The sequence below is a fragment of the Strigops habroptila genome, chromosome 1 (assembly GCF_004027225.2).
Source record: "Strigops habroptila isolate Jane chromosome 1, bStrHab1.2.pri, whole genome shotgun sequence".
In the NCBI taxonomy this organism is placed as follows: domain Eukaryota; kingdom Metazoa; phylum Chordata; class Aves; order Psittaciformes; family Psittacidae; genus Strigops; species Strigops habroptila.
This window is the reverse complement of record NC_044277.2, coordinates 110,874,171-110,896,168: the sequence shown is the minus strand read 5'-3', so window position 1 is coordinate 110,896,168 and position 21,998 is coordinate 110,874,171.

Sequence of the window (21,998 nt, the reverse complement as noted above, 5' to 3'; positions counted from 1 at the left end):
TGTGTGTGTGCACCACATGCATTTATATCTGGGTGGGCTCCTACAGTGGTGCCTGCATTTCACCTGAGTTTGGCCAGAGAGTAAAATTGTCAAAACCAAATTCTACAAGTTTTGTGAAACTAAGTGGATAGAGAGAGGAAAGACACAGACGGTAGCTGTGCCTTGGCATAGCACAAGATAATCACATTCCTCATGGAACACCGGGAAAATCAAGAGAAAATTTCTGAATGCCTCCGCCATGCAGAAAGTTTCAGCTGCAACTTATGCCTAACCCAACACACAGTGTCAGTCACAGCTGTGCTGCTCTAATCATAGACTCACAGAACGGTTTGAGTTGGAAAGGACTGGTGTCTCACCACCCTCACAGTAAAGAACTTTTTCCTTATACCTAACTTGAACTTCCCCTGTTTAAGTTTGAACTCATTCCCTCTTGTCTTATCGCTACAGTCCCTGATGAAGTGTCCCTCTCCAGCATCCTTATAGACCCCCTTCAGATCCTGGAAGGCTGCTATGAGGTCTCCACGCAGCCTTCTCTTCTCCAGGCTGAACATCCCCAACTTTCTCAGCCTGTCTTCCTACAGGAGGTGCTCCAGCCCTCTTATCATCCTCGTGGCCCTCCTCTGAACTTGTTCTAACAGTTCCAACATCCACCAGCCTGCATTAATCTGGAAACTCACAGAACTGCTTGATTTATCTTTTGGCTAATAAAGGGGCAATTCCACAGGTTTGGTGTTGAGTAAGCAGTTACATTTTTTTTCTTTTTCCTTAAAAACCATAACAGAATCCTCAAATACAGTAATGTTTGACTGTGTTAGAGGAGCTTACAATATGGGGAAGTTGAGAAAACCCTCATGTATCAATGTCTGTCCTGCTGCAGCTTGTAGAAAGGAGAGCTTAATTTCTCTCTGTGAGCCACTGCTATTTGGTGCTGCCCCACACAGGGGGTCAGACTCAGAGAAAGGATTCCTTGTTTGGAAATACAAGTATATCTCCCTACTTTTACTCCTTCATGGATTGTTGCCTGGTCCTGCAAATTCCTGCTGAGCTTGCACTCACTTAACCCCAGATATTCAAAGTTCTGTTACGAACTTCCCGTTACCAAAAGCTATAAATTTTATTCACCACACCCATTCCCCTGAGTATCCAAGCACCTGGTCTGACACAACATCCAAACAGACAAAGCAAAACAATGCAGAAAGAGGTAGCAGGAATGATAGGAATGACAGGCGATGTGAAATCCGTAAAAACAGTGAGTGTTCTCCCAGGCTAGCCATCCTGAGAAGGGAGTGGATAAAGTAGTAGCAGAGTGGAAAAGTGAAGTGAGATTAGAGTCTAATGCCAGTTGCACAGGAAGGATGGAGGGAGGTGAGAGGGAGTTCAGAGGGCAGTCAGGCAATGTGAAGGAAAGAACAACTTCCAGCTGTAGAAAATTGCAGGGAGGAGACCAAAAGGAAGCAATTCTCGCAGACAGTAAACACTTATGCTATTATAGTAACTCAGATTAATAAATATTTATCTTATAAAGCTGTCCAAAGGACTTGGACCTCAGTGGGCTGCGCTCTGAGTAAATGTGAAGATTGTCTCATTTTGGCTTCCTAGAGAGATTCAGTGAGTTTATTGAAAGAAGCTTGTGACAGCGGGGCAGGATACAAGAATGCAGGTCTCCTGGGCAAATTACTTTGCTGTCCTGTCTCTCTTCTTCTCTGTACATAATAGACTCTTTGGGGTTCTACACAAACTCCAGCAATGTTCAGTGCTTTTCAGATAGTGCCACAGGGAGTGGATGTGTGGAAGTGGACTAGCCCAGCTGATCCTCCAAAAGTGTTGTTGCATGCTGCCACTGTAGTGTGACTCCTGAAGGCAACCAGCTCTTGGGCTTTCATTCGACATGACAGAGGGACCACAGTCCAGCTCTATCCTTTTGAGATGGTTGTGTCCATAAGTATGAGTTTGGGTCCAAGAGACAAGTTGGAAGAAGCCTCCAGAGGTCATTCAGTCCAACCCAAAGTGAGAATAACTTCGGATTTAAATCCAGTTACTCAAGACCTTGTCTAGTCACGTTTTGAAAATCTCCCAAGACAGAGATTTCACCATGTTCCTGGACAACCCTTTTCAGTGCTTAATCACCCTCAGACTGAATTTTTTTCCTATTATGTCCAGTTAGAACTTGTCTTGCTGCAACCTGTTGTGACTGCTGCCTCTTGCTGAGCACCTCAGAGAAGCGTTTGGCTCCACCCTCATGAGAACTTCTCTTTCTGTTGCAGAAGGCTGCAGTTAGGTTGCCCCATACTCTTCTCCAGGCTGAATAAACGTGTTCCACCAGCCTCTCTGCGCATTTAAAATGCTCCAGCCCCCAGCTAAATGGCCCTTCTCTGGACTCTTTCCACATTGCAAATACACCTCATCTATTGGTAAGCCCCAAACTGGACACAGATACAGCCTCACAAGGGCTGAGTAGGAGCCTTGTCTTTCTCTTTTGCTAATGCAGCACTGTATGCTGTTGTCCTGCACCGCTTGCCCAAGTCCCTCTTGCAGAGTCACGAACTAGGCAGTCCATCCCCAGCTTGTGCTGCTTCAAGGAGCATTTCCATCCCCAGGGCAGGACTTGTTGGCATTTGCCTTTGCTGACTTTCGTGTGTTCCATGTCTGTCTATCCCTCCTCCTCCAGCTTGTTGAAGTCCCTCTGAATGGCAGTGCTGCTCCCCAGGGTACTTTTCCCTTTAGCTTAGCCATCAGCCATGAGCCCTTCCATTCCTTCATTGGTGTTCACTGATGAAGATACTAAGTAGCGTCAGATCCTGTATTGGCTCCTGAGGAGCACCACTCCTAACTAGCCCGCACTTAGACTTTCAACTGTTGGCTGGTACCCTTTGAGTCTAGCCAAATTTTCATCTACCATGTTGTAGGTCACCCACTTGCTAGAGTATGTCATGCTAATCCTTTGAGGAAGCTCTAGAGTCAGCTAGAAGAAAAGAGGGCTGAATTTGAGAATATTTTCACCAAAATTTTTCTTTATCATTGTGGAAAATTCCTGGAGAGTTGATTATGGATCAGATTAGTAGTATCTCACCAAAATTAGTCTAATAGATTATAATAATAATAATAATAAAAAGTTTAGAATGAAAAAGTCCCCTTAAAAAAAAAGTACTTTAGGAAAAATATGTGTATCCTTAGTGCTTGAGTGAACAGGAACCTTTTGCATGTCTATATTTCTGTCTTTCAGTTCATAAAATGCTTCAGAATAACTAGAGGTTAATATACATTTAACAAGACATTTCCTAGACTTTGTCATAAGCAGTAACTTCCTTATGTATATATGTTTTTTTCTAAATGGAGGAAAATTAACAAAGCACAAAGTCAGTTTTCATTGCTTTTGCCCTTCAACCCCTGAAATCTCAAACAGCCAAAACCCTGTTGTCCTTCTACAGCCCCTGAGGCGCAGTGGGCATCAAACAGTTCATACTCTGAAAGTTTACCAGATGTGCTTCAAAATTCAGCCCAGTGTTTTCCCTGTTGGGCAAAGGAGCAGTTGAATACAGTGGTCAGCATGTAATTCAGTTCCTTTCTACCTGTGCAAAATGAATGTTTCATAGCCCCAACAGAGGCTGAGGACTTGGAGGGCCCTTGTCCAACTGCAGCACAGGAGACGGAAGTGCATCCTGGTTCTGTCCACTGTGAAATATACCTCAGACTTCCATTTCCAGCATTTGTCTCTCCTGTGCATGTGGAAATAAATGAGATAAGGCTGATGATACTTATTTATGGAGATGTAATGCTCTCTATGTAGCTGCAGGAATGCTTGGTTTATCAAAGACGGAAGATGTATTATGATTCTCTTTGAAAAATTTCCATTGGCAACAACTGAGTTCTTGGTTGACCTTTTTTTTTTTTTTTTTAATATAAATAAGGCAAATACATGAATTTCAGCAGCCACGTGACAGGGAAATTTTGAACAGAAAAGTTCTGCAAGGGCTCAAGGAAAATCAACTTACATGACCAGCTAAAGGTTTGAGGAATGGGCTAATGGAATGCAGTGCAGAAATGGTTAGCAGTACCAGCCTGGGTTATCTAACGAAGGTTTACACCACAGCTGACATGGTTTTATGGTCTTGTAAACTCTCTCACACAAATAGCTTTGCTAATCTGAAAATTTGCACAACCTTCCGGAAAATGTGGGCGAATGAAGACTACATGTGCTAGGATCTGCAGTTAGCAGCAAGTAAAGCAGACCCATAAATTTTATGTTGAACCAAGTTCTGTTTTCAAATATACTTTGCAGGCTGATGAAGCAAATGACATTCTCATCTTGTTACTGTTCATTAGTCCAAGGATATGAAATCATTCTACATATCGGGTCTCTCTTCTCTCACCAGACATCCCCCCCCATTCCTGTGTGAATAGTGCAAGTTTAACCATCACCAGGTAATCAGAAGACTGTCAGGATGTACTTGCTGCAAAATTTGGGAGTTCATATAATTTCATTTTAAATATGGAAAGACATATTTGAGAAACCTTTGAAAGAGAAATTTATAGATTCATAGAATTCATAGAATAATTAGTTCTTGTTTTGCACTAGATTTTCCATTAATTTTTTCTTAATGATGTGGACTGTTTCTCATCTGTGCTGTTCACATTTGGCCTGCTTTCAGTGAAGCTTATGAACAGTGTGATTGCTGTAAATGAAATCTGGAAAATATATACAAATACATACAGGAAGAAAAAAGAATCTTGCCACTCTTAATCTCATGAAAATTAATATAACAGAAGTGGGCCCTAAGTCATAGAGATTTCAAACACGGAGGATTTATTTAATATAGTTTCCAAGGTGAGTTTTGATAGCTTTAGATAATAAACATTTTGTTTAATAAAAATCTCAAGAAAGCCCTCTGTCCATTTGAACATGTTAACATTCCTGTGCTTGAGACCTCCCCGAACTCTCCCATTCTGTGACTTTTATGCTGTTGACTTTGCCTTTTTTGCTGGAAATGTCAGGTTTACTTGTCCAATCTCAGCTGTGTGACTGAGGCACTCATCATTATGCGTTGTTTGAATAAGGTCTTGTTGTGTGCTCTGACTGATTGAACACTTATTCTCAACAAACAAAGGTTTGCACTCAAGGTCTGTCTTTGAAACATTTCTTGATCAACTAGTCAACTTACATGCACAGAAGACCAACTACCTTTCTCCTATATTGATTTATTCAATTTTTTTTCTCAGGCAGAATCACTATCTTAGGCAGGAAGAAAGAGCAGTCAGAGGAAGTATAATTTTTTTCTAGTCCTACTGTCTATTTAAGCTATAGTGTTTTTCTGGGTGCTTTTTTAATCTGAAGTCACAGCACAAATTATTACACTAATGAACTCCATTTATTCTGAAATAGGGTAAAGTGAAATCCCACTGATGTTAGAAGAGGACGAGCCCTGAAAACCATTGTTTCCCCATGAAAAGAGAGGGAACCCAGAGTTACGTTGTGAATATCAGTAAGGGGTCATGCTCAGCTCAGAGCTTCAGTTGGGAACAATGCCTGCTATGGATATAAATCCTTCACAGGTGATTTTACTTTATAGTCCTTTGCATATTTTTCCTCCTTCACTGACATAACTGATTAACATAAGCAGTTTTTAAAATATCCTAATACTGCAATATCATAATGACAGTTCAGTCTGCCCTGCTGTCATTAAAAAAGTCCTATAGCATTAATTTTTTTCCAGTCAGCCTTGCCATTTAATATCTTTTATATGTGAAAGACAATAGCTGAGTAAAACTTTTAATGCTTTCTCCAGTGGAAAGATGTAATCTGGTGGTGCAAATCTGCTATCATTTTACTGTGAGGGGGAAAGAGAAATCTCTTTCAGGTTGCTGATATTTTGCAGAGTGGTAATGGCTCCACTGTGCTGTGCAGACACAAAATAACACAAGTGTTTCTGTCTTCTCCTGTATGCACCGTGCACTTCTATCTATTCCTGTGCAAGAAGGAAAGTTTTCATACAAAGGTGAGGTCAGCAAAATTCCTCCAAATAAAAATAATTATGTCACTATAAATGGAACTTTTTATAGCTAGTATGTATGCAACTGACAAGTTTTAGGGCAATTTTATAGTAAGAGTCAACAATATTAAAAGAAAGTATGTATTCTAACCTATTTGAATAAGGTTCTCTACCCATCCTCTCTTACTCTCTTTACCGGGATTAGACTGGGCTGGGGAGGGAGGAAAAATATTTTATTGACATTTTTTTTTCCCTCTTTCTTTTCTGTATTCCGAAGAAAAGTTTTATTATTTACAGTAATGCTATATATATAAAAATATATATGAAAGTTCCCTCATACTCCTGCATAACGTTAAATAGGCAAATTTTATTCTTATGCTTACATTAGTTAAATCATTCATTCTTTCGAGATATGGCATTATAAATCACACTTTATAATTTTTTTGGTTCTGCGTATCACTAATATTTGGAGGAAAAGATGTACCTTGAATAGTTAATTGAAACAGCAGGTTGGAGTCTTTTCCCACTTGCAAAGGTAGATCACACGTAGATGCAGTAAGGTGCAAGACTTACATCAATTTACAATGGGTGTAAACATGAGAGAAGAGTCAAGCTCCATTTTTCCTGTATGAAAAGAGTGACTAATACACAAGAGGCTAATTCAGTAGGAACATTTAGTCATGATTCCTGTAACTGGGCCACTTTGTGAAACATGTAATTACACACCAGTAGTTGTAGATAACTGTGCTGGAAAACTTGGGACAGGAACAGAACCCCAGCTTTCTAATTTTAAGAAGCAAACAGCAATTCTTATGTAATCCCCTTTCACTTTAAAGGCCCTAGCCCCACACCCTGGTTGTTAACCCTTAATTTGATCAGTAAGAAGGGGTTCTGACTGATCAGTGTTGTTCCATTCATGCTGCCTGTAAGTCTGGAGATGGAAGTTACAGCTCCATCCCTGTCAGCAGGTTCCTGAATTTTCTGCATGGGTCTGTTTGTCTTCCTGCCTTCTTATGCCTTATTCATTCTCATTAGATTTTTCACCTTGGTAATCCTCAGCATCCAGTATAGGTAATTTCAGTTGCTGTGACTGGTACCTTAGGCTCTACCCCATTTTGTGTTGCTTGTTGATCAATATTTGAACAATGCAAACTGTCTCCCTATGACCCCCATTCTATCCTTTTCTCCCTTGTCAGAGACTGCTTTTTCTGAATATTCATTTTGACTGAATAATCACTTTGTCTCTAGAGATAGACTCTGCTAATCTCATTTCCATTTAGTCTTTGCATCTTGTGGTTTCTTCTACCACACAGCATGCTGCCTTCTAGAGCCACATTAACCAACATAACTAACACCTGCTGCATCTGGATTAATTTTTTTCCAAAGTTGGGTAAGCTTGTGCGATAAGGTGTTCTGAAATCCTTTTTTGGGAGTATATGAGCATCCCTACACATAAACACATATGTTGCTACCTGTGTGAAAAGACAAGGTAGCAGGAGGAAGCCTGGCTTGTGAGAGTTCTTTCTTGCAGTCTTGTGTTAGCCCTCAAAATTTGCCCTTAGGGTGAAAGTCCCAGTGTGCCAGGTGTGTGATAATTTTGGCCATAATCTTTATTCAGAAGTTTTAATCAATCTTCTAGATATCAGCCATAACTTACCTCAAACATAGCATTTAATATTTTCACCTGTATTCAATATTCCCTGGCATGCTATTGTAGAATCTGGCAAACAAATCTGGTATATGTATGTGTAGCATTTCTTGTTACACATTGCAAAATGTAGGGCAAGATTTTCAGATTCTGTGGATATTTCTGATGCTGCAGGACAATACTGGTACTTGAGCTTGAACACAGCTTGCAGCTGATCAGGGTTAAGTACTTATGTTGAAGATGAGAGTTAAATGAGAAGGTGAAGGTTAAATGAGAGCTTACTGACACTGATGAATTCAGGACATACTAATTCAGCAGTAGTATAGGTCCTCAGTCCTAAGAAGAATGCACTGGGGCTAAAAGTGCTTCTGGGTGCATTGTTTCTTCTTGTCACCAGAGCTTCATCTGGCTGGTCTTTAGATACAACTTACTGAGAGTGGGAGAACTCAGGTAAGCAAGAACCAGCCACTGACTGGGAAAGAAACGGGTCAATCTATATAAGATTTTAGGGAGTATAAATGAAAGTGATTAAGAATCAACTTTCATATCAAATCCTTCCTAATTTTATAATTTCAGTTACAAGCAGTGAAGTTAATTGAGAGGTGTCATTCTGCAAGATTTTTAACCTTGAGTGTCAGTGAGTCTGAACAGGTGTGAGAGATTAGATGTAGCTGAGATTAGCAAGCTGGTGGAAGAAAATACCAATGTTTATTACATTCAATGTTTGCTTGAGGGATAAGGAAAGGGAAGAAATCACCTTGCCCAGGAGAGAAGTTTAAAAATATGGGGTTTTTTTTTTCAGTATAATCTAGTCTTTTCCTAATTAGCAGTTCTTGGGTGATTACCTGAGGAGGCTGGTCACGCTAGATGATTAACTGAGGAACTCTATATCCTATGGCTAACTTGGGCATCCTCTGCTCTTTCTAGCATCAGAGAAGGTTAAGAACCAGTCTTTTTGATCTACGGTAAAAGCTAATTGACATCATATTTTACTGGAAGGGCTTGTCCCCAGTCAAAACAGAAAATTGCATGTTTGTAATCAGCAGTTGTGGCTGTCCTTACTTGACAACTCATAGCTGTCTCTAGGCAAGTTTCTCTCTGTCCTGTGAGGTTTTGTTGTCTTTTGTTTTTTATTTATTCAGGAGATATTAAACTGGCTGTAGTATTTTGTCAGTGGCTACGAGTGGTGCATTTCCTCAACCTGTGGAAAAATGTATGCCTGGTAAGTTTGAGTAGTGAAAATCGATTCCTACCCGGTCTGGAATTGTTCAGGTGTTCTGAACTGCAAGACCAGCATGATCAAGGATAAAAGGAGATATGAATTCAGGTGAATAATTATTTAACATGAGACAAAAAAAAACTTGAATGAGAACATTTTTCTAGACTGCAGAGCAGTTCAAATGTAATAATAAGTTTTCTGTGCTACATCTTTGTAGATTAGCTGGGAAAAGAGAAATGTGATATAAAAATCAATATTTCTCTCGAATTGATAAGAATTTTGTTTACACTGACAAGGTTGTTCAAGTCTCAATTGAATGGTCTCTCTTTGACCTCGCAAAGCCCTTGGTATGTGCACACACAGATAACTTTGCCAACTGGTACCAGAGTGACCAGTCCCAGCCCAGGTGTAAGTGAGTACATAGTTTTGCAAGTAAGCACATAGAATTACAATCATATCTCTCAACTTTAATTGCCTCATAGAAAATAAACACTCCCAGTTATGTGATCTCCCCTATTGCCAGGACAATACAAATCAGGGAGATCTGTGATAAGACCCTGCTTTTAATGAAAGGAGATTGTATTTCTCCTCAAATCCCTCTAAATCTTTGACTTGAGAGAGAAGGGCAACTAAATTAAATTGAGTTTGAGAAGTATGAAAATTAAAAAGTCTCCTAGGGCCTCCATTAGGATCAGGGTTTGAAAAGCTTTGAGAGCAACATGTGAAAAATCTTCACTCAGGCTGTCAGCGTGGGCTGGGATTGCTCAGTCTTGCTCATACTCGGATGCTGAGCACCCACTAGTGCTCTGCACTTTAAGGTTGCTAAGACTGAGCCTCCTCCAGTTTCAGCTGGGGAAGCCAGACTTGGGCATGGTATCAAGACAGTATACTTCTGTCCTGCTAGCTGGACATTACACTTAGTGTTGCTGTATACATTTCAATATTAATTTCTGCAGTATTCCTCTGAAGAATCACTTGTTATTATCACAGGCAGACTTCTTATTATCACAGGTAAGGCATGGGAAAGGTTGCAGTAATGAAGTGGCACAATGAAGAAAACTGTAATCCATGCCTAAGTCTTGTGAAAGAATCTCTTATTCAACCACACCAAGGTGCCAGCACTTACTGTGGTTTAATACACTTCATACTGGTTGCCATTTGCAAATGTTCAAAATTGGTTAGCCCTCTTTTCACCTCTATGAAAGATGAGATTGTTTTAAAAATATGAAGGCTTAAAACAAATGTATTGGTTTTGGGATGACTGTTTGCTTTTAGTGAGTGGTGATGGAACAGTTCCCTGCTCCTAGTCATGATGGAGCTATGTCCTGCTGGATGTTTTGCTGTAAAGGCTGCAGTCACCCACTCCACCACATGGAGAGGACCCCTCTCTTCTTGTGACCATTCACCTGACATGCGGCTTCCTGGCTGCTTCTGCTTTTGTCTGATCACTGGGATGGGTAGAAAGGCCTGACAGGATTTCTGATACTTTTGTCATGGGCACTCAGTGAGATGAGAAGACTATTAGCTCCCTGTTGCCTGTGAGTGAGTGGCCCCAGAGGGAAGAAAACCAATGAAGTTGACCTGCCCTCTCTGGGGTGGGTGTTGTGGGTGGAGGAGATTTGAGGGGTGGGGAACTTCCACACAAGAAATCTGTCCTTATTTAACATAAGAAAGTGAAGCACAATTAAAGTTTAAGAACAAAAGGAACAAAATAACCTGCTCTTTGCCTGCATACCTTCTCATGGGGTGCTACGGTACGCTGAGAGTTGCTGAGAGTTGTTATAATGAGATCCTTGGTAAGCAGGATATAATTTAGAGAATTAATTTTCTGAATCCACATTTATTAATTGGTAATATTATGGGCTTGTTATGGCCATGGCCTTTGAGAGAACTTCCAGCTGCTAATAATGTGTCTGCGATTCAAATAAGGCCATTGATGTGGAATTCTTAAGTGATGGTTAAAATACTGTGCAGAGGGCCTGAGCTTCAAACATAAAAGTAGGTAGCTGCCGTGTTTGCAAAAATAAATATTGAAATGTACTGTCCGGCAGGTATTTCCTTTCTTTGAGAGTTATTTTCAAAGACTAATTTCAAGTTATAATCATAGATTAATTTACATCTTCACAATCATTGAATGCACATATCCATGTGAAGGAATATTCAAGCCTAACTTCGAAAGCTTGACGTAATTTAGAAGATAAATTCTGAAGTCAACCATATTTAGAATATGGGCAGGAAAAAAAAGACAAAAAAAAGGAAAGACCTTGCCTGCTGGAGATGCTACAGGCAGCTCCTCCTTATAAATAATATATGTATATAACTGTACAATCAGACACCTGTTTCAATATGTGCTTTCTAGTGATTTCTCTGTGCCTTTTTGTTTGCTTCTTGGAAACTCCGTGAACCTTCTGATGGGGCAACATTGCTTTCCCTGCGGGTGCCTGGGAGATGTACAATGTTTCTTGCTGCTGCCTTTCAGTGGCTGTCAGCAGGCAGCTGACCAGAGAACCTTTATTTAGCAAATGTGAACAACTGGAGAATTCTTGTTTGCAAGACTGATGGGACCTGCCTCAATTTACTGAGAGCAACAACAGTGTTTCTCCCACACTAAATAGATTTAGCCTGAAGCTCCCTGACATTAATAAATGACTAGATCAACCTTTCTCACCTCCTTATCTTTTTCCAGATACAAGCGTGAATTATAGAAACTGAGACATGAGTAATATTTGTTGTAGTTTGATTTAAAAGTTGGTAAAGAGTCGGGGGGGGAGGGGAGGAAGGGGAGAAGGGAAATTCCTCTTCTGTAAAAGCTAAGGGTTAAAATGTAGTGAAAGACTTACTCATTAGCCAGATATCACTAGATTGTGCTGTCTGCTCTGGAAGGAAAGCATTAGCTATCCAGCTGTTCATTTGCATTCAAGATATTTGTAAGATAAAACTGTAATGAAATATTTAATCTAAAAACAACATTAAGGAAAACTTCTTTTCAGTGTGAGAATGGAAATTGGGAGCAAAAGTCACTGGAAAGACCTTGTTTCCAAAATGGGTGGAGTCAATTTTACTTCAGCAAATTTACTAATAATTTATGACAGTCTCAGAGCAGAAATAGAATTCTAGCTGTGGTAGTGCTGATCTAAGCTCAGACTGCCAGCTGTTTTAGGAAGTCTTTGTCTCAATCACTTTAAGACATTTCTCTTTCTTTCACTTTAGCTACTTGGTATTAAATATCAGTGCTGGAAAAAAGAGTTACTGCATTTTTGTAGTTTGTTTATAATGATTTTAGCGTTTTGTTATTCATTTGGAAATGGTCCGTTTCTTGCTAGTCCACTGGCTGATGAATCCTACTTTCCTTCTTTGTTCCTTCTAGATCTGCAAGGGTTAGATGGACAGTCTCTCTCTGCAAGGCATAGGGGTACCCAACAGCTGTGAGATGATTTTGGCTTTTTGGTTCAGAGTTTCACAAAATCTCTGAATGGTTTAAATCTAATTTCTTGAGAAACTGCATCTTCTGGTGCCATCATATCTTTGCCATAACTGCAAAGATTGGGGGCTGTAACCAGGAGCCTTTGGGATTCTTGGTAGGAAGGATATTATCCTCGAGCATATCACCTTCTTGGTTTTGATACAAACCACCCTTGGGCTGGCATTCAGAAAGCTGATTTTTGGACCAAATGGCAATCTTCATCTACCTGGTGGGTTGTGGGGAATCCCTGACAGACTGACATGTGTGAGGGAATAAGTGCAGTTTAAATGTAATTTCATTTGATTTGTGAGTCTGCCAGTGTAGAAGTCCTGAAGTCAGCTCTTATTGGCATGCTTTTTTTTTTTTAGCTTATAGCACAAGAATGATCAAGTTTGAAGTGGGACACATGCAGAGAACCTCTACTAAAAATGGATTACTAAAATATTTCAGAATTGTGAAAGAATTTAACCTCAGTCTTCTAAGAAAGAGAGATGTAGTTGTCCTCTTGTAAGTGTAGGGAACTTTAAGGCCAGCTTTTCCAGAGGTGATTGTTGGTTACCTCAGTAAGTATCTAATAGAGATATTTTAATTGTTTACAGATTAGCATGTCCTTGGTTAGGTAATTACAAACTGGTGCACAGCATTAGTTACTTCTGAAATATTTGTCTAGCCATGAAACAATTTTGAGACAGATTTGGAATGAGAATACAGATTTCAAAGGTCCCAGACACTGCCTTGAACAAGGTTATTGCTGTTAAATCTTAATTGCTTGTATATATACAGTACAAGAATGGATTATCATCTGAGATTTTTCATTTGTATGTGATATTCATATACAGATTGTTGAAATTTTCTTTTAACTAGACCTGATGGGGAGGAAGAGGTCCAGCTGTAATTATTTTCCAAATTTTACTATGCATAATTAATCTATTTAAGTTTCTAAACTGCATGTAGTTTGGTTGTGTTTTTAAGCTGCATTCACTGTAAGCAGAAGCAAAGTTTTCATTTATATGTTGATTTTCATTCTGTGATACTTTTGCTTCAAATAGTGCCTTCATTATTTACAAATATAAACATTCTTTTTCTCTGGTGAGCGAGTGTGTCACATCCTGGTTATATACATTCAAAACCAGGCTTGCTAGCATTTTCACTTCATATGAAGAGGGTTAATTATGAACTAGACTATGGATTTCAAATACATCAGCAAGCTAAGTAGCTGGTGACTGCTGCAAGGAAATGAAACAGGACTTATTTACATTTAGAGTGATGCCTGAGTTCTTAATCACCTCAAAGCATTTAAAAATTAACTTTACTACCAGCAGCTCAAGAGGCATAATGAACCCCAGGAGGGAGTTTTCTTCTCTTTCATTTTCATTGAAGCCGTCTATTCATTTACATCAGACTACACTCACTCCAGTCTGTTTTTCTGCTAAACCCTCAAAACTTTCCTTATTTCATTTTCTTAAATAACTTGTGGTTCATTTGGTATGCTTCATCATAAATTAGTATTAAAACTGTGCAAGAACTGTTGGCAACAACTGAAGTACATGCACCCACAAATTCTTTAAGGAATAGAAGCAAACAGCTTAGTATTTCCATATTTTGTTGTAGATGTATCTATGTATTAAAAAAGGCAAGAAAATATCTTTAATTATCATCTTCATGCTTTCCTGAGCTTTTGCACCTGCACAAGCACATTTTGTGATTTTACACATGGACATGCTCATGCTCCAGAAAGGGACTGCACTGTAATCAAATAAGCAGCTAACAGCCTGACCAGTAATGGCATTTGACAATTGGCAATTTAGAAAATGGAAGCAAAGATATTGAAACTAGTACAAATTCTCCAAGCTTTCCACCATAACTTTGTTTTATCTTGACTCTTATTTGCCCTGAATCCTCTAATAGGAGCAATCCTTTCATAATATACTCAGCCAACCCATTATTTCTATATACTTTTTTCCATTGCTACAAACATGAAGCAGTAACACCTCCAAAAGTGGCCTGTTCCCTTGGGAAAGGTCTCAGCTATGAGGGGAAAAACACCACTTCTCTTTGGAAGTTTCCCTTTAAGGTTTGAACTATTTTCCCTGGCTATTTACAGCTGAAGTGAAGGTGATATTTTGAGAGACAACAGTAATGAAGAATACAGAAATCCAGCAAAACTTAATAGGGGTAAAGCTTAATAGCAGAAGATTTTTTTCTTTTTGATCAGTGATTTAATGGACAAATTGAACTAAGGTGTTTATACCTCTATTAAGATAAGAAGAAGTGCTGGAAATGCAGAATATATATATATATTTTAATGTAAAAGACAAAATAATAATACCATGGCAGTTTTAGTAAACAGCAGATACACAGTTACAGTAGATACGTACATATTTATTTAGTAAAGCTATAGGCATACTTCTTTCAACACTTTTCCCATTGCTCTTTCAATGAAATTTTTGTCATAAATCGAATAAACTTAGAAAAGAATTGCTGTGGTAGCTTTTGTTACCTGTATTTTTACAAAGCAATTAATGTATGCAACTGTAAATCTCATGGCTCTGAGTATTTAGGCCTCTTATGGGATAGTGTCATCAAACTGATCTGAGGTGTTACAGTGAACAGCTGTAGTTCGTGAGGCATTAGAAGCATTGTGGCTGTCAGAGAGAGTAAACCTGCCCTGACTACCTCCCTCTCCCTCCCGCCAGTCATATTAGCTCTGCACCCTCTGACCTGCTACGGCTACTTGGTAAATTGGATTGAAGAGCTAATACTTTGGGAAAATGAGTAGTGTTAGCATTTGTACAGCCTGGGGTAGTTAGAGCTGGGAATAAGGAACAAGAAAGGGAAGAAGAAGCTAGGGTCTCTTTTTTCTGACGACCATGTCACCTCAATACTGTCAGACTACATCCTCAGTAGAGGGAAAAAATGGACTGGTTGCAGCTAAGGGGAAATGTTATGGGGGTTGCAGTGTTGGTGGATAAGGGAAGAGCGACTGACATCATCTACCCGGATTCGTGCAAAGCCTTTGACACTGTCCCACATAATATCCTTGTCTCTAGGCTGAAGAGACACAGATCTGACGGATGGACCACTCAATGTATAAGGAATTGGCTGGATGGTCACACAGAGTTGTGATCAATGGCTCAATGTCCAAGTGGAGATCAGTGATGAGTGATGTTTCTCAGGGGTCGGCATTGCAACCAGCGCTCTTCAGCATCTTTGTTGGTGACAGGGATAGTGGGATTGAGTGTGCTCTCAGCAAGGTTGCTGATGACACCAAGCTGTGTGTTGCAGTTGGCACACTGGAGGGAAGGGATGCCATCCAGAGGTACCTGGACATGCTTGAGAGGTGGGCTACTGCAAACCTTATGAAGTTCAACAAAGCCAAGTGCCAGGTCCTGCATCTGGGTAGGGGTAATCCCAAGCACAAATACAGGCTGGGTGTAGAGTGGATTGAGAGCAGCCCTGAGAAGGATTTGGGGTGTTGGTTGATGAGAAGCTCAATATGAGCTGGCAATGTGCACTTGAAGCCCAGAAACCCAACCGTACCCTGGGCTGCATCAAAAGGAGCATGATCAGCAAGTCGAGGAAGGTGATTCTCCTCTACTTTTGGGACCCCACCAAGAGTACTGTGTTCAGCTCTGGGGCCCTGAACGTAAAAAGCACGTGGTCCTGCTGGAGCAAGTCCGGAGAAAGGCTGGAGCGCCGCACCTATGAAGACATGCTGAGAGTTGGGCTTGTTCATCCTGGAGAAGGCTCCAGGTAGACCTTATAGCAGCCTTCCATTACCTAAAAGCAGCCTACAAGAAATCTGGAGAGGGACTTTTTACAAGGGCATGTAGTGACAGGACAAAGGCAATGGCTTTAAACTAAAAGTGGATATATTTAGATTAGATATTAGGAAGAAATTCTTTACTATGATTGTGGTCAGACACCGGAACAGAAACTGTAACTGTCCCTGGCAGTGTTCGAGGCCAGGTTGAATGGGGCTTTGAGCAACCTGGTCTAGTGGAAGGTGTCTCTGCCTATGGAAGGGGGTATGAACTATATGATCTCTAAGTTCCCTTCTAACCCAAACCATACCATGACTCTATGAAATGTTTTCATTTAAGTAAACACAACAGTGGTGCTACAATTGTAAGGAATGTGTGTCTATATGGAACAACTACAGTTCAGCCTTCTAAAAACTTTTTCTGTCAGGAGGGTAACAATTCTGCTAACAAAATATCTTTATCTTTTTACTAAGGTGATAAATACTCTGATTGGGAGACAGATAGATTTTTCTGTACGCTGTCCTGGGGAAAGATGTGACTGCTGATAGCTGTCATCTTGGGGGAGGCTGGTACAATATCTACCCACCTGCTGTTGAAGGTTGAGGGATTGTTTCCTTTCCAAGCCTAAAGTTGCATAGTTAATATTACTGTTTATCTCTGCAGGAAATGGAATATGACACATGGTAAGGCTGGGGCCTATTATTGCTTCAGCTATCTGTTTTGTAGAAGTGCCAGGGAAGTTTCTTACAATGATTTAAAACAAAAGGGTGATAATGTGCATATCAGTGTTCAGCATCTCAAATCTGAAAAATGATTCTTATGTAACTTTCTCATGATGGACCATGTTGCCTCTTGGATTTTGTGTTCTATTTCAAAACTAATAGTTCATTTCCTCTTTATATGTAAAATTTTCCTGAACTCTAGGGTTTCTGTAAATAACTTATTTAGACTTAAAAGAGTCAGTTTGTAATTAAAAAAACAAAAAAAAAAATTTGCTTACAATTGAGTGAAAGATTTTAACCATTTTCTGTCTTCCCTCTTTTCCCATCCTGTTTCTATGCTACCCCTTTAAATTTATTTTTATTTTTAATATTTCCTTTGTAATGAGCCCTGACTAATTGTAGAAAAGTCTAAACATATGCTATGTTTTCTTATCCTTCATTTCAGTGTTATACAGCAGATCTGACAGGGCTGAAGGATTGAGAAAGACCTGATCCTGCATTTAGTAGTATGCAAGCAGCTCACTTTCCATTTTCTTTGTAGCGAGTACCACTCACGTCTGCTATTAGTTGTTATATAAAAGCTTTGAGCAGAGTTTCTCACCTTTTATATTCTCCAGCTGTTTGTTTTCATAACATTTTTTCTTCAAAGTTAAATATCTTTGTTTCCTTACTAGAAACCATAGTTGTCTGGAGTTTACCTCACTTCTCCTCTATAAAACCATCTATAGTTTCATCTTGATTTATATTTGCTGAGTGAGAGGAACAGATCTGTCTGTCAGTTCTGTCAAACTCTTTCCAGACATTTACTCTGTGAAAGGTTTTGATGCAAACCAGTACATTTTAAAAGTTTTTTTTATCATCATTTTATAAAAGTTACATTTCTGGCTGGTATTACTTGTAGCTAATTGTGCCTGAATCCCATTTGATTTAGTTTTAAATGACTCCTGATATAAATTTCTTCAGGTCTCCTGCCAAGCACTATGCTACTATTTCCTGGTCATTTATTTTAGCCAAAACTTTGTAATGTAGTTTTATTGTTTTGGCTGGCTGTGACATTGATTTTGAAGGATTTGTAATATACAGTAAAACATTATACTCATTCAAAACATGGCAAACTGCTGCAGTAAATGTTTTTTCGTGAACATATCCTTTCATTGGTATGCAGGTATTATTTGACTCTGTCTAACAATGGAGATGGTCTGTGTGGCTGTGTTTAATGAGATATATGGTATTGTCTTTTGGTTGAATTCACTGGTAGTTTGTTAGAGACTTAATGCACTTTTTACCTTTTTACCTTTTTACCTCTACTTTTATTTTCTTCTTTTCTCATGCTTTCAAAATGTGGGACAGAATTCAAGGTAGATTTCCAGCCTGGAGAATTAATAGCTCCATTGCCTAATACAAAAGCAGCTAAAACTACTCTGGGAGTAGCAGGAGCTTGGGATGCAAAAATACTGAAAACATTCATAACTATGGAAATATCACTTGGGCATTCATTTCCTATTAGCCCCTGACCTTCGTAAAGAAGATTTTATGTGGAGCATGTTCAGATATTGTGGCTATGTAGGAAATTAATGTCAGGTAACAAATTGCTGGGAATGAATTATCCAGTGTGCTAACAGAATTGTTCAGATCCAGGTAGTCCTCAGGCACTGCCAGCAGAAACTGAGCTGAAACTCTAATTCCTACGTGTTGCCTGCTATTGCAGATTTAGTGTCCTGTTTTACATGGTTTGTACTGAAGGAGCTAGAAAAAGGCTGCCTGGAAGCTGACTCCTTTGGGAATCCATGCTAGAATGAAATGTATATTTCATAAGGCCATCCCAGGGAGCAAAATTTTAAGTAAACATACATTTTAAATGAGTAAGCAATTGTCTACTGGGAAACTGTGTATGGAGTTTTATTTTTAGATATATATATATACTTATCTTTCAGCGTGGGGAGTTACATATGTAATCCACAAATATAGAACATGCTAGTTAATGCTTAACATCCCTCTAAACTCAGCCTTGCAATCTAAATTAGTAAACACTATAGAAAAAATATTCTCTGTATAAGGCCCAGTTTCACTAAAGTCAAGTCAAATTTCTGCTGCCACAGGAGAATGTTTTATTGACATATAAACTCTGCAATGGACTTGGTTGGGTATTCCTGGAGAGCAGATTTTAGCTGGATTTACCTGCAGTGACTTGAAGGTAACAGTATATTTGGAATATTTTTGTATATTAATACTCATTTGCGTGACTCAGTTCCTGCGGTCATAATTCAGCTTGCATAGGCTGGTTTGTTTAAGGTTTGTCAGAGAGTGGACACAATGAATATTTAATGTCTCATGACTTTAAACTTCCATGGGGTAGATGTCTATACCTGAGCTAGTTATTCTATGCTCCCTTTATTATCAGTGGGAGAAGAGGATACTTTCGTAACTCATTCAGATGGTTTGTTTTAGATCTCTGCGGAGGATGAGATGTCTTAGTCCCTGGACTCTACCATCTACATTGACTGTGCACAGAGATGAGGATGTCTGCCTCAGATCTAGATGCCTGTCTCCAGCTGAAGTCATAGAAACCCTACCAATGCTGACTTGGAAGACTTTTTTTACTCCTTTTTTTTTTTAATTTTTTTTTTTATTTTGGGGAGGTGGATAGAATCCTGCAGTTGTACCTGTAATATTAATAATTTGATAGAATCCAGTTTGGGTTTATGTTTATGTGGGAAAATTGGACCTGAGTGTTAAAGGAAGAAAATTTTATGAATTATTCAATGCTTTCCTCTTTTTTCACTTCTATAGTTCAACAGAACTATAAATAAAAACATTTATATATATGTGTATATATACATGTACACACACATATACATACACATATATATACACACATATATATATCGAAAAAATCTTTAGAACAAAGTGAACAGAGCGATTTCTTTGTTGCTTTTTTACACTGAAATTCAAGCTTGCTGCTATGATACCTCTTCTGAACTGATTACATCAGTCTAAAGAATAGATTGTTGAATAGTTCAAAGAACAAAAATAAAATAAAAATAAAATCTTTTTAAATCTTCCTGAAATTTCGGAAAGCAGTCAGCTCTTACCTGCTGCCTACAAAAAATAGCTGCTTTAAAATTAGCAGCACTCAAAGACAAGTTAGAGGATCATTGCAAAGACTTTAAGGTACACAGCACATCCTGTACCCATAGGTACATAACCGATTAGCAAGTCACATGGTGGGGTAGTCTGATTCTTTGTTAATAAAACTTAGCAGTTGTACATCTTCTGTAAATATGAGGGGGCTCTTATTAATGAGAGGCATATGTATGTGGTTTCAAATGTACGAATTCCCCTTTGTCCTTGCCTTGCACTGCTCTGTGAGTAGGAAAACAGGTCACTTGGAGAATTAGATGCAGTCAACAGCATGCTCTGATAGGGCTGTGTTTAGTCCATCTTCAACCTCAGAAGAGTCACTGTGAATGGGTTCCTTTTCTATGTGCTGTGTGCATGTTTCATGCCCACACCACTGCCTTCTCTGCAAGTTCACTTTGGTGAGGAATTGAAAGCAAAGGGGGGAACTACCAGAAAAACACAGAAAAGGTAAAGATTTTGTGGTGCCTTGATCCTACAAGCTTTTCTTCCCCTGCCCCCTGTACTTCTTACATTGCTTATACCAGCACCCAAGATTACATCAATATCCAGGAAAGGATTAATCCCAAGTTTAACAACACAGTATGAAACTAGAAGATTAGGATCAATCTAGATGTCACCTTTTTTCTGTCCTGCGGCAGGAGGAGGGAGTCAGCGTTTAAAGTGTGTGTAAATGGACAAAATGCCAGTGTATGCAGTCTGGTTGAAACTCAGCTCCCAGCTCGGTGTGAGGCTGGAGGATGGGCTGTTCAGCTGTGGGTGTGCAAACACAGAAGCTGGAAAGGTAGAAGAAGACTGATGGTACAGGACTGACTGAACACAAACAAGGATCAAAACTTGCTTCTTGGATAGTTCCTATTTTCCTGACACTTTTTTTTTTTCCCCCCCTTAATTTTCATTTTATCTTTTTTTCTCTTTGCGATGTCAGCAGCGGCTTAATGGGATACTCGGGTGAACAAGGGATGCAGGTTCTTATAGTTCACAGCACTTAATAGTTTCCAGTTAAAAAAAAAAAAAAAAGAGGTAGCTTTCTTATACACTGCAATCTGCAATTACAAATCTTTCTATGTTTGTGGTTGTTGGCAAATTTTTTCAAGCACTTATGTAATAGTGTATTAGAGAGGTGTGAGGGGTGGATGTAGGTAAATATTGATACATTAATTCCAATCATTCTGTGTAGTGTAAAATACATATTGAATTTGATGTATGTGATACATTTCCTGTATACCAATCTATTTCATCTTTTACTGTACAGAAACTACCTAAATTTAGCATTTTTAACAATAAAGAACTCATGTAGGTCATGAGATGTTAGATTTCTTCCCTTCCCTTGCAACGTCTTTATTTCTGAGCGACACGGCAGTAACATAGGACCATGAGAGCCTTTATAAAATGTGTGCTTTAGCAAACATAATCTAGAAGAAGATCAGGAAATTTCTGATTAATACTCTAAGGGATTGCTTTTGTATTGATATTGTATTACAAGTGATAGACTACATTGTAACTTAACAAAAGCATGTCTGCTCAGTTCCAGGTGTCAAAAATAACTATCAGTGGTAGCATTTTGAATTGTTAATTGTAATGTTGTTCTGTGCTGAAATCGTTGATCTAAATATTTATGAGGGAATCAGTTCTACAGTACACTCCATTAGCACCCTGCAATATGGCCATGTAAGCAACAGTAACCTTGATTATTCACCTGCTCCCAGAGACAGTGGCAGTGCTTGGGAGTGGGAAGTCTGAGCCCCGGGATCCTGGGGGTTTATCTCTTGCTCATTCTCTCTCTGCAGATCAAACATTCACTGAAGTGTGGTAGAAGGCAGGAAGAATGACACTTGCTAATTTGAATTTCAGAAAGCGCCTAAACCACATTCTGATCTCCAGGTAAGTGTCTGTGAGCCACTTGGCTTTGACACTTGTTAAAACTTAATCACTTATCTTTTTGGTGCCAAACTACTGTACGCAGACCAAAGAGAGGAGTATGTGTGTGCGTGTACTTATGTTTGTGGGGGAGGGAATATTTTATTTGGTTGTACAGATGATGTGGGGTGAAAACA